The sequence below is a fragment of the Chiloscyllium plagiosum genome, unplaced genomic scaffold, assembly GCF_037043375.1.
Source record: "Chiloscyllium plagiosum isolate Xiang-an unplaced genomic scaffold, Cpla_swu_hap1 HiC_scaffold_27, whole genome shotgun sequence".
Taxonomy (NCBI): domain Eukaryota; kingdom Metazoa; phylum Chordata; class Chondrichthyes; order Orectolobiformes; family Hemiscylliidae; genus Chiloscyllium; species Chiloscyllium plagiosum.
This window is the reverse complement of record NW_028270165.1, coordinates 84,451,580-84,462,152: the sequence shown is the minus strand read 5'-3', so window position 1 is coordinate 84,462,152 and position 10,573 is coordinate 84,451,580. Positions and strand designations below refer to the sequence as shown.

General features: G+C 46.3%; 1 non-coding gene across 1 annotated transcript; it reads right to left on the bottom strand.

Moving 5' to 3' along the window:
• Positions 1-236: 236 nt before the first annotated feature.
• Positions 237-308, bottom strand: trnae-cuc (transfer RNA glutamic acid (anticodon CUC)). Its single transcript has one exon. It is a non-coding gene; the product is annotated as a tRNA-Glu (tRNA).
• Positions 309-10,573: the final 10,265 nt, after the last annotated feature.

Here is a 10,573-nt window from a genome sequence, read left to right as displayed (position 1 = left end):
AGTAGAGCGAACAGTCAATGGTAAATTCAAAACAGCGTCTACAGGAAAACAACGCACGCGAACCAAGAACTTAGCGACAGAAGCAATCATCCCTACACATACAAACAAATCTGAATCAGGACACTATTTCAACGAGACACGACACACTCGAGCACCCAGGAACTTCGAAGACCAATCAATAACTGGACAGCGCATTTAAGAAGAACGGGTAGCCAACAAACCCCACAGAAAATTGCTTCCCTGACCGGGAATCGAACCCGGGCCGCGGCGGTGAGAGCGCCGTATCCTAACCACTAGACCACCAGGGAGATGTCAATGCATGGTGTCAGATCTGCTAGAAATGACTTACCTGCCCGAAAATCGAACCCGAGCCGCGGTATATCGAAGGCTTTCACCTGTGCAACCACCAATATCATTTCTTGTATCCATTGCTCCCGGTGCGGTATCCTCTACATTGGGGAGACTGGAGACTCCTCGCAGAGTAAAGTCACAGCGCTGAGGGAACATCTCCAGGGCACCCGCACCAATCAACCCCATCGCCCTATGGCCCAACGTTTCCCCCCACCTCCCTCCCACTCTGCCGAGGACATGCAGGTCCTGGGCCTTCTCCATCGCCGCTCCCTCCCCATCCGATGCATGGAGGAAGAACGCCGCATCTTCCGCCTCGGATACATTCAACCCCCAGGACATCAATGTGGACTTCACCAGTTTCCTCATTTCCCCTCCCCTACCTTACCTCAGTTCCAACCTTACAGCTGACCTGTCCTACCTTCCAATCTCCCTGACCACCTATCCGCTCCACCCTCCTCTCTGACCTGCCACCTCCACCCCCACCCCCATTCACCTATTGTACTCTTTGCTACCTTCTGCTCAGCTCCCCCCCCCCCCCCCCCCCCCACCCCCACCAATTTATCTCTCCACCCTGGAGGCGTCCTGCCTCTATTCCTGATGAAGGGCTTTTGCCCGAAACAGCGATTTTCCTGCTCCTCGGAAGCTGTTTGACCTCCTGTGCTTTTCCAGCACCACTCTGATCTAAACTCTGGTTTCCAGCATCTGCAGTCCTCACTTTTGCCGAACCAGTAAACCCAGTGTGCCGATTTCACATCAACAAACTGACTCAAGCAGACGCAACGTGTGCAGAAACCCTAGCCACATTACTTTACATTCAAGACATCTGGGAAATGATGTCCAGACATCTCAGCCCTCTCAGCATCATGGTAGCCCACAAACCTACCAACACACTTAAACAGCGGCTAATGAACCTGAAATACCCGATACAAACAACCAGCAAACGAATGTTATTTACAAAATACCATACAAAGAAATATATACATGAACTCTGCCGCACAGTTCTCTGTGGCAAGAAATGCTGGGATGAGATAAGGAAGATTTTTTTTCAGCCAAAAAGAATCGGCACTGACTGGACAGCCATTTAAAATCAACGCTGTCAGCCCAGGATGGAAGATCCAAAGGGATGAACAGCTTTCATATTTCCTGAAGATTTACAAAACTGAGACTGGGTTTTGGTGTTTGTTCCCTCTCCACTCCCAGGAGCCGCAGTGGTTGGGGCGGTGAGTTGGGGAAATTGAAATGTGCCCGTGAGCAGCGTGTGGGGCTCTTTCAGCTTCCCCTCCTCTGACAGCGCTGTGGCTTGACTCTGATGTTCTCAGGGACACTTACTGACGCGAGACAGTGAAAAGATTCTCGTTCCTGCAGATCAGGAATTCAAACCGTATGCCGGCTTCAGGACAATGAGAAAGATTAATTGGGGTGTGTGAAGAAGCTGTGAGTTGCATTTCAAACAGGTAGGTGGAGTCAGATGCGTCATCCATTGCGCCCCTGGCACTGTGCGTATCTAACGCCACCATGCTGCAGAGCTCTGACGTGAACACGGACATGCGCAGCAATGGGAATATTCACAAGGTGAACAGCCAAAGATAATCACCGTCACTGATTCCCTTCCATTGTCTCAACTTTGTGAAGCAGTATCTTTCATTGGGAAATAAAACACCTTTGTTCTTAGGTACCTGCTTCATTTCGATCACGACTTCATGCCCCTCACTGTTCTAGTCTCATTTCCAAACACTTGACTCATTGCCTCAAAAGCAGCTCTGTGGGTATCTGCTTGTTCCACCCTGACAGGCAGTGGGTTGCAGATTCCCGACCAGTCTCAACGTGATTGAAATATTTCAACCCCTCCACTGATGTGCATCTAAAAAAAAACCGTGGAGCAATCTCCCTTTCTTTCTGACGACAGTTCTCAACTGTAGTCGGCAGGGTTCACACCTGCGTGGGGAAACCGCAATGGATTTCAAGTCTGTCGCATTAACCACTCGGCCCACGAATACAGAACCACACTGACAGCTTCATTTCCCAGGTCTCTCTGTCTGTGGAGCTGAGAAAGAGTGAATCATTGCAGAACTTGTTTGAATCCAATCACTTAACAGGTTTCGAAAGTGTTAAATATCTGCAAATGGCGAGTCTGGGTGTTTCATCCCGAAAGATGAAATGGACGTTCAGTTAAAAACAAAAACTGAAATTGCAGGAGCAACTCAGCATGTCAGGCAGCATCTGTAGAAAGAGAATCAGAGACAACATTTCAGAAATCTTTTTTTTCCTTATCCAGGTACAGCCAAACCTGCTGAGTTTCTCCAGTCGTTTCTCTTTCTGTTTCGGATTCTCAGCATTCGTAGTCCTTTACGTTCGAAATTAAATCAATTCAGAAACCCCTTTGTGCTTCCTCAGTGGAGAAGATTTCCGTTTGGGAAACATTTTCCTGACACCATTAAAAACGCTCATCTTCGCAGCCAAGAAAGCGGTAGGAGGGAGAACAACAAACACTCCGTGCCTGGGTGGTCTCCAACCACAAACCTTCCGATTAACAACCGAACAGGCTGGCCAATTGCGATAGAGAGATACGTAAAAGCACAGCTTGCACAGTCTGTTAGAGGAGGCGGTTCGTCAATGCATAATTCTGTCTGTCGTGCCTAGCATGAACACTGTCCTCTACAGTTTTACTTTTATATGCTAAAGCCTGGGCCATTCATTGTGAAGACATGGGGACAGTCTGATCCCGCCATCTGCAGGCACATCCATGTCACTAGGAACTAGCTTTCCTACACCGGGGCCATCGCCCTTTGAGCCTTTCAGTGTTTTGCCTGTTCCCGACTTTTCATAGTGACCCGGAGCCGAGAAGGGGTTTGAATTCCTGATGTGCAGGAACGAGAATTTTTTCAATGTCTCAGTTCAGTTCATGTCCCGAGAATAATAGAGTCAATCTCCCGGCCTCTTAAACAAGGGGACGGTGTCTGGACTGTCTCTGCTCAGTCGGACAGTTCATTCCTTCATTCTCCTCTAATTCCATTTCCCAAAGAGTTTCTAAAGAGTCACAAAGCGGGAGACTGGGATTTCTGTTTTACTTCATGAACATTTTTCCACCTGCTAACTGACAATATTTTGCCAAAATCTCTTCCCGATTGTAACACTTGCATCATGTCCAGGCATGAGGTATTTCCACTTTTGGGAATGTTCTCTTTGGAGCAAAGAAGGTTAACTGGAGATGTCCAGGGGCTGTTGGCAATGATGGGAGAAGAAGTGGTGGGAATGGGCAGGTTAATGATCAGAAGAACCTATTGCCACTGACGAGGGTCAGTTACTAGAGGAAAGGGATTGAAGTTCTTTAATGGAAAGCCGCATTTGTGTTGAACAAACACAGGGAATACTACAGAAAGGCAACGGGTCGAGCAGCATCTGTGGAAAGGTAAACAGAGCCGACGTTTTGAGTGTGCTACGGTTTTTGTTCAGAACACGAGTTTCCTGCATGGCAATAAATTCCCAGACGTGAGAAAACGTGGCTTTATTGAGACGGGTTTTGTGAAGTTTGAGCGATAATGCAACCAATAGGAAGTCATTTAAAATCGCCAGCGAAGAAAGCATAGTCAGCAGGTTACCACACTGGGCGGGAGAACCCCAAAGGGTGTCTAAGGCAGCAACGTAAATGTTCGGTCACAAGTGGAGGCCTAATATTTCTCATGGAATGTTTCCAACAGGAAAGGTGAGTATTGGGCTTGTCAGCCTATTTCAGCTTCCCCTCCTCTGACAGCGCTGTGACGTGAACAAAATTAAATCTATGGTATTGAATGACATAGCGTCGGATGATGTGGAGTCTGTGTGTGTGGAATTGAGGAACCACAAAGGCAAAAAAAACATAATTGGAGTTGTGTATAGACCTCCTAACAGTGGTCAGGACCAGGGTCGCAACATGTGCCGGGAAATAGAGAAGGCGTGTCAGAAAGGCAAGGTCACAGTGATCATGGGAGACTTCAATATGCAGGTGGACTGGGTAAATAATGTTGCTAGTGGATCTAAAGAAAGGGAATTCATGGAATGCTTACAGGATGGCTTTTTGGAACAGCTTGTCATGGAGCCCAGAAGAGAGCAGGCAATTCTGGACCGAGTGCTTTGCAATGAACCAGACTCTATAAAAAATCTTAAAGTACGGGAACCCTTAGGAAGTAGCGACCATAATATGGTAGAGTTCAGTCTGGAGTTTGAAAGGGAGAAGGCAAAATCTGATGTAATGGTGTTACAGTTGAATAAAGGTAATTATGAGGGCATGAGAGAGGAACTGACTAAAATAGACTGGAAGCAGAGGCTAACCGGGAAGACAGTAGAGCAAAAATGGCAGGAGTTTGTAGGTATAATTGAGGACACTGTACAGAGGTTCATTCCCAAGAAAAGAAAGATTATCCGGGGAGGGATTAGACAACCTTGGCTGACAAAGGAAGTCAGGAAATGTATTAAAGAAAAAGAGAGATCCTATAAAGTGGCTAAGAACAGTGGGAAATCAGAAGATTGGGAAGGATACAAAAGCAAACAGAGTATAACAAAGAGTGTAATAAGAAATGAGCGGATCAAATATGAAGGTAGGCTAGCCAGTAATATTAAAAATAATAGTAAAAGTTTCTTTCAGTACATAAGAAACAAACGACAGGCAAAAGTAGACATTGGGCCACTTCAAACTGATGCAGAAAGCCTAGTGATGGGAGATAAGGAAATAGCAGGAGAACTTAACAAGTACTTTGCGTCAGTTTTCACAGTGGAAGACATGAGTAATATCCCAAAGATTAAAGGGTGTCACGGGACTGAGTTGAGTATGGTTGCCATTATGAAAGAGATAGTGCTAGAAAAGTTAAAAAGTCTTAAAATTGATAAATCACCTGGCCCCGATGGGATACACCCTAGAGTTCTGAGAGAGGTGGCTGAGGAAATAGCAGAGGCATTGGTTGTGATCTTTCAAGAGTCACTGGAGTCAGGAAAGGTCCCGGATGATTGGAAGATGGCTGTTGTAACCCCCTTGTTCAAGAAAGGATCAAGGCAAAAGATGGAAAATTATAGGCCAATCAGTTTAACCTCGGTTGTTGGTAAAATTCTAGAATCCATCATTAAGGATGAGGTTTCTAAATTCTTGGAAGAGCAGAGTCTGATAAGTCAACATGCATTTAGTAAAGGGAGGTCATGCCTGACAAACCTGTTGGAATTTTTTGAAGAGGTAACAAGTAGGTTAGACCAGGGAAACCCAGTGGATGTGGTCTATCTAGACTTTCAAAAGGCCTTTGATAAGGTGCCACACGGGAGGCTGCTGAGCAAGGTGAGGGCCCATGGTGTTCGAGGTGAGCTGCCGGGATGGATTGAGGATTGGCTGTCTAACAGAAGGCAGAGAGTTGCGATAAAAGGTTCTTTTTCAGAATGGCAGCCGGTGACGAGCGGTGTCCCGCAGGGTTCGGTGCTGGGGCCACAGCTGTTCGCATTGTATATTAATGATTTGGATGAGGGAACCGGGGGCATTCTAGCGAAGTTTGCCGATGATACGAAGTTAGGTGGACAGGTAGGTAGTACTGAGGAAGTGGGAAGGCTACAGAAGGATCTAGACAGGTTGGGAGAGTGGTCCAGGAAATGGCTGATGGAATTTAACGTGAGCAAGTGCGAGGTCTTGCACTTTGGCAAAAAGAATAAAAGCATAGACTACTTTCTAAATGGTGAGAAAATTAATAAAGCCAAAGCACAAAGGGATCTGGGAGTGCTAGTCGAGGATTCTCTCAAGGTAAACATGCAGGTTGAGTCCGTGATTAAGAAAGCGAATGCAATGTTGTCTCTTATCTCAAGAGGGTTGGAATATAAAAGCAGAGATGTACTACTAAGACTTTATAAAGCTCTGGTTAGGCCCCATTTGGAGTACTGTGTCCAGTTTTGGTCCCCACACCTCAGGAAGGACATACTGGCACTGGAACGTGTCCAGCGGAGATTCACACGGATGATCCCTGGAATGACAGGTCTGACATATGAGGAACGGCTGAGGATACTGGGATTGTATTCGTTGGAGTTTAGAAGATTAAGGGGTGACTTCATCGAGACGTACAAAATAATACATGGCTTGGAAAAGGTGGATGCTAAGAAATTGTTTCCGTTAGACGAGAAGACTAGGACCCGTGGACACAACCTTAGAATTAGAGGGGGTCATTTCAGAACAGAAATGCGGAGACATTTCTTCAGCCAGAGAGTGGTGGGCCTGTGGAATTCATTGCCACGGAGTGCAGTGGAAGCCGGGACGCTAAATGTCTTCAAGGCCGAGATTGATAGATTCTTGTTGTCTAGAGGAATTAAGGGCTACGGGGAGAACGCTGGTAAGTGGAGCTGAAATGCGCATCAGCCATGATTGAATGGCGGAGTGGACTCGATGGGCCGAATGGCCTTACTTCCACTCCTATGTCTTATGGTCTTATGGTCTTATGATGTTCTCAGGGACATTTTCTGACGAGAGACAGTGAAAAGAGTCTCGTTCCTGCAGATCAGGAATTGAAACCGTAGGGCGGCTTCAGGACAATGAGAAAGATTAATTGGGGTGTGTGAAGAAGGTGTGAGCTGCATTTTAAACAGGTAGCTGGAGTCAGATGCGTCATCCATTGCGCCCCCATGCTGCAGAGTTCTGACGTTAACACGGACATGCGCAGCAATGGGAACATTCACAAGGTGAACAGCCAAAGATAATCACCATCACTGCTTCCTTCCATCGTCCCAACTTTGTGAAGCAGTATCTTTCATTGGGAAATAAAACACCTTTGTTCTCAGGTGCCTGCTTCATTTTGATCACGATTTCAAGCCTCTCACTGTTCTAGTCTCATTTCCAAACACTTGACTCATTGCCTCAAACGAAGCTCTGCGGGTATCTGCTTGTTCCACCCTGACAGGCAGTGGGTTGCAGATTCCTACCAGTCCCAATGTGAGTGAAATATCTTTCCCCCTCCACTGATTTGAATTTTAAAGAAGAAACCGGGAAACAGTCTCCCTTTCTTTTTGACATTTCTCAACTCGAGTCGGCAAGGTTCATACCTGCGTGGGGAAACCGCAATAGATCTCAAGTCCATCGCATTAACCACTCGGCCCACGAATAAAGAACCACACTGACAGCTTCATTTCCCAGGTCACTCTGCCTGTGGAGCTGAGAAAGAGTGAATTATTGCTGGGTTTGTTTGAATCCAATCACTTCACAGGTTTCGAAAGGATTGAATATCTGCACATGGAGAGTCTGGGTGTTTCATCCCGAAAAATGAAATGAACTTCCAGTTAAAAACAAAAACAGAAATTGCAGAACTCTGTTTTCTCCAACCGGTACTGCCAAACCCGCTGAGTTTCTCCAGCAGTTCCTCTTTCTGTCTCGGATTCTCAGCATCCGCAGTCCTTTCCGTTAGAAATTAAATCAATTCAGCCTAATGTGCAGGAATGAGAATCCTTTCAATTTCCCAAAAAAATCGGCAGAGATTTCAAGGCGTTTGGAAAAAAAGTAAAAGTGACACTAGGAAGAACATTTTCGCACAGGGAGTGGTTCGGATCCGTAAATCCCTGTCTGACCGTGACAAAGAGGCAGATTCAAAAACACAAAAGGGAATTCGGTGGTCATGTTCAAAGTAACAATGTGGAGATTTACAGGGAGAAGGCAAGGGAATGATACGAATAGAGACTCTCATTTACTTGCTGTGTAGAACCAGCAGAGCTAAGGTGGGCCTCAAATTGCGCTGTGACACGTGTTGTGATTCAGAGTGAACTCACAGTTCGACCAACGGAAGGTGGGAATTTAGAAAAAGTTTATATTTACACAATCTCCTCACGTCAGCGCAACAGCAAAATGGTTTAATTATCCACCAGTGGAGGGAGCCCTGTTCCTGGAGATGGGACAAACAGCTGGCTCAGGGATACCAGTCCACATTGCTACCTTTGCTGCCAGTTCAGTGGGAGAACATTGGAGGGACAAAGGCGTGAATAACGATCTGTGTAGGAGGGTGACGAACTGTTAATGGAGACTGTTCCTGGCTAACAATAAGTCGTGTGTAACAGCAGACTATGTGATAACAAGGCCTCGTGTGGGTGTGGTAAGGATCAAGGGCATGGGGGAGTTCGAGTCCAAACAATATTGAACTCGATGTTGAAGACTGGAGAGCCATAGGATCTTCTGCAGGCAGAACCAAGATGTTCTGCGAAGTAGTCACCCAGTTTATGCTTCATGCTACGTTGGGGAAACCACACTGTGAGCAACGAATGCAGTAGACTAGTTTGTGGCAAATGTGCAGGTAAAGTGCTGCTTTACCTGGAAGATATGTTCGAGCCCTTGGATATTCAGGAGGGAGCAGGTAAATGGGCAGGTGTTACGCATTCGGCGGTTGCAGGGGAAAGTGCCTTGGGACAATGGGAGGTGGGTGTGGGATGTTGCGACAGAAGGAAGAGTGGACCCGAGGTGTAAGCCCTGCCCATTTACTTCCTCTCATATATAAATCCGTGAAGTTGAAAGAACGTTCCATAGAATGATTCAGTTCCACGTGACTCATGAACTAATTTGTATTCATGTTGCGGGGCCAGCATCATTATTGTGCAGCTGCAGGCCATCGTCGGCGGCTCGCCCTGTAACGTCACGGCACGGCTGGAAGCCCTCGGGCAGTTTATCAAAGAAACCTCCCTGTGGGTCAGGGCAACCTGCATCGGGAAGCACTGGGATGGTCAACCACCACCAGTTCACATGGGGAACAAATCTCCACATTACACAGCCCTCGAGGCAAACTTCCTTTCCTTCGACTTAAAGTTCAAGAGTCCTCAAATTTCTTCCAGGTGTTCGCTAAATATATCTATGAGCACTTTGTTAAAGCTTGAACGTTGCGAGTGTTGAAATTTTGTGCTTTTGGCGAAATCACAGTTCGAAAAAATAGAATGTGGGAATTTAGACAGAGTTTATATTTGCACGACGGCGATATGTCTGTGGGTGCGTGATGGGAACATCACCCAGAAGGGAAACTACTTCTCCTATTCAGTCAATGTCGTCTTTACCAGCTTTCCCATATAACGGCGCTCTGTTCTGCACCCCGCCTTCTCATCTCTTTCCCAAAAAACTTCGACATAAATATTTCACATTGATATTCTGGCCCAATGTGCACAGTTGAGATGATACCCTCGTGGAGATCTGAGTGGTCTTCTGTTGTTCTCTGTACCCTATGTTGAGGAGGGCAATGCTTGTCACTGGTTACTCCGGTGTGAGAGAAAAGTTTAGAAATAAAACTGTTCAACTTTCTGCCAGTAGAGCGGGCCCGGGACAAACAGCAGCAGGGAGACAGAATGAGAAGCAGCTGTTCTGGAAACTCTTTGCCGCTTGCAATTCTCAGAGCAATGTCAAATGTATTTCACACTGAGCAAGACTCAGCTGGTTGAAGACGTGGAGTGGCAGTGGCGGCTTGCGATCTGTGTCGCTCGTTCGTCTAGGGATATGGTTCTCGCTTTGCGTTTTCCCCTGCGAAACATCCCGGGTTCAAATCCCCAGCGAGCCCGTGTTTCCTGATTTGTGCAAAAGTGCCCGATTAACTTTCTCAACCTCGCTAAACGAGGTTGGAGAACGAATTGGGCAGAAAGCAAGCAAGGAAGTGAAATGATGGAATATTGCGTTGACTTCAGTGGTGCCGTGTTTAAGGAATGTCAGCAATGAAGCAAGATTGGAACATTAGGACAGCTCTCCTCGGAGAACAGAAGTTTGAAATCTGGCCTGATTGAAACTTTACAAGTCATGCGGGATCCAGGCAGAGAAAGTAATGCAGTTAAAGTGCTCCCACGCCTGAAAGGATCGGCAATGATTCGGCAGTTTTAAAGTCACGAGGAAAAGAACGAAAGGTGACATGAAGAAGAACGCTTTCGTACAGGGAATGGTTGGGGTCAGTAAATCCCTAACTGACATTGACAAAGAGGCAAATTCAACAGACGCAAAAGGAAATTCGGCGGTCATGTTTAAAGTAACAATGTGCAGATTTACACTGAGAAGGCAAGAGAATAGAGAAACACGTTTACTTACTGTGTTGAACCAGCAGAGTGAAGGTGTGCGCTGTGACACATGTTGTGACTCAGAATGAAATCACAATTCGACCAACAGAATGTGGGAAGTTAGAAACAAGTTAATATTTACACAGCCTCCATTTATCTGTGAAACAGCATATTACACGACAGTAGTGGAGATTAGATTAGATTACTTACAGTGTGGAAACAG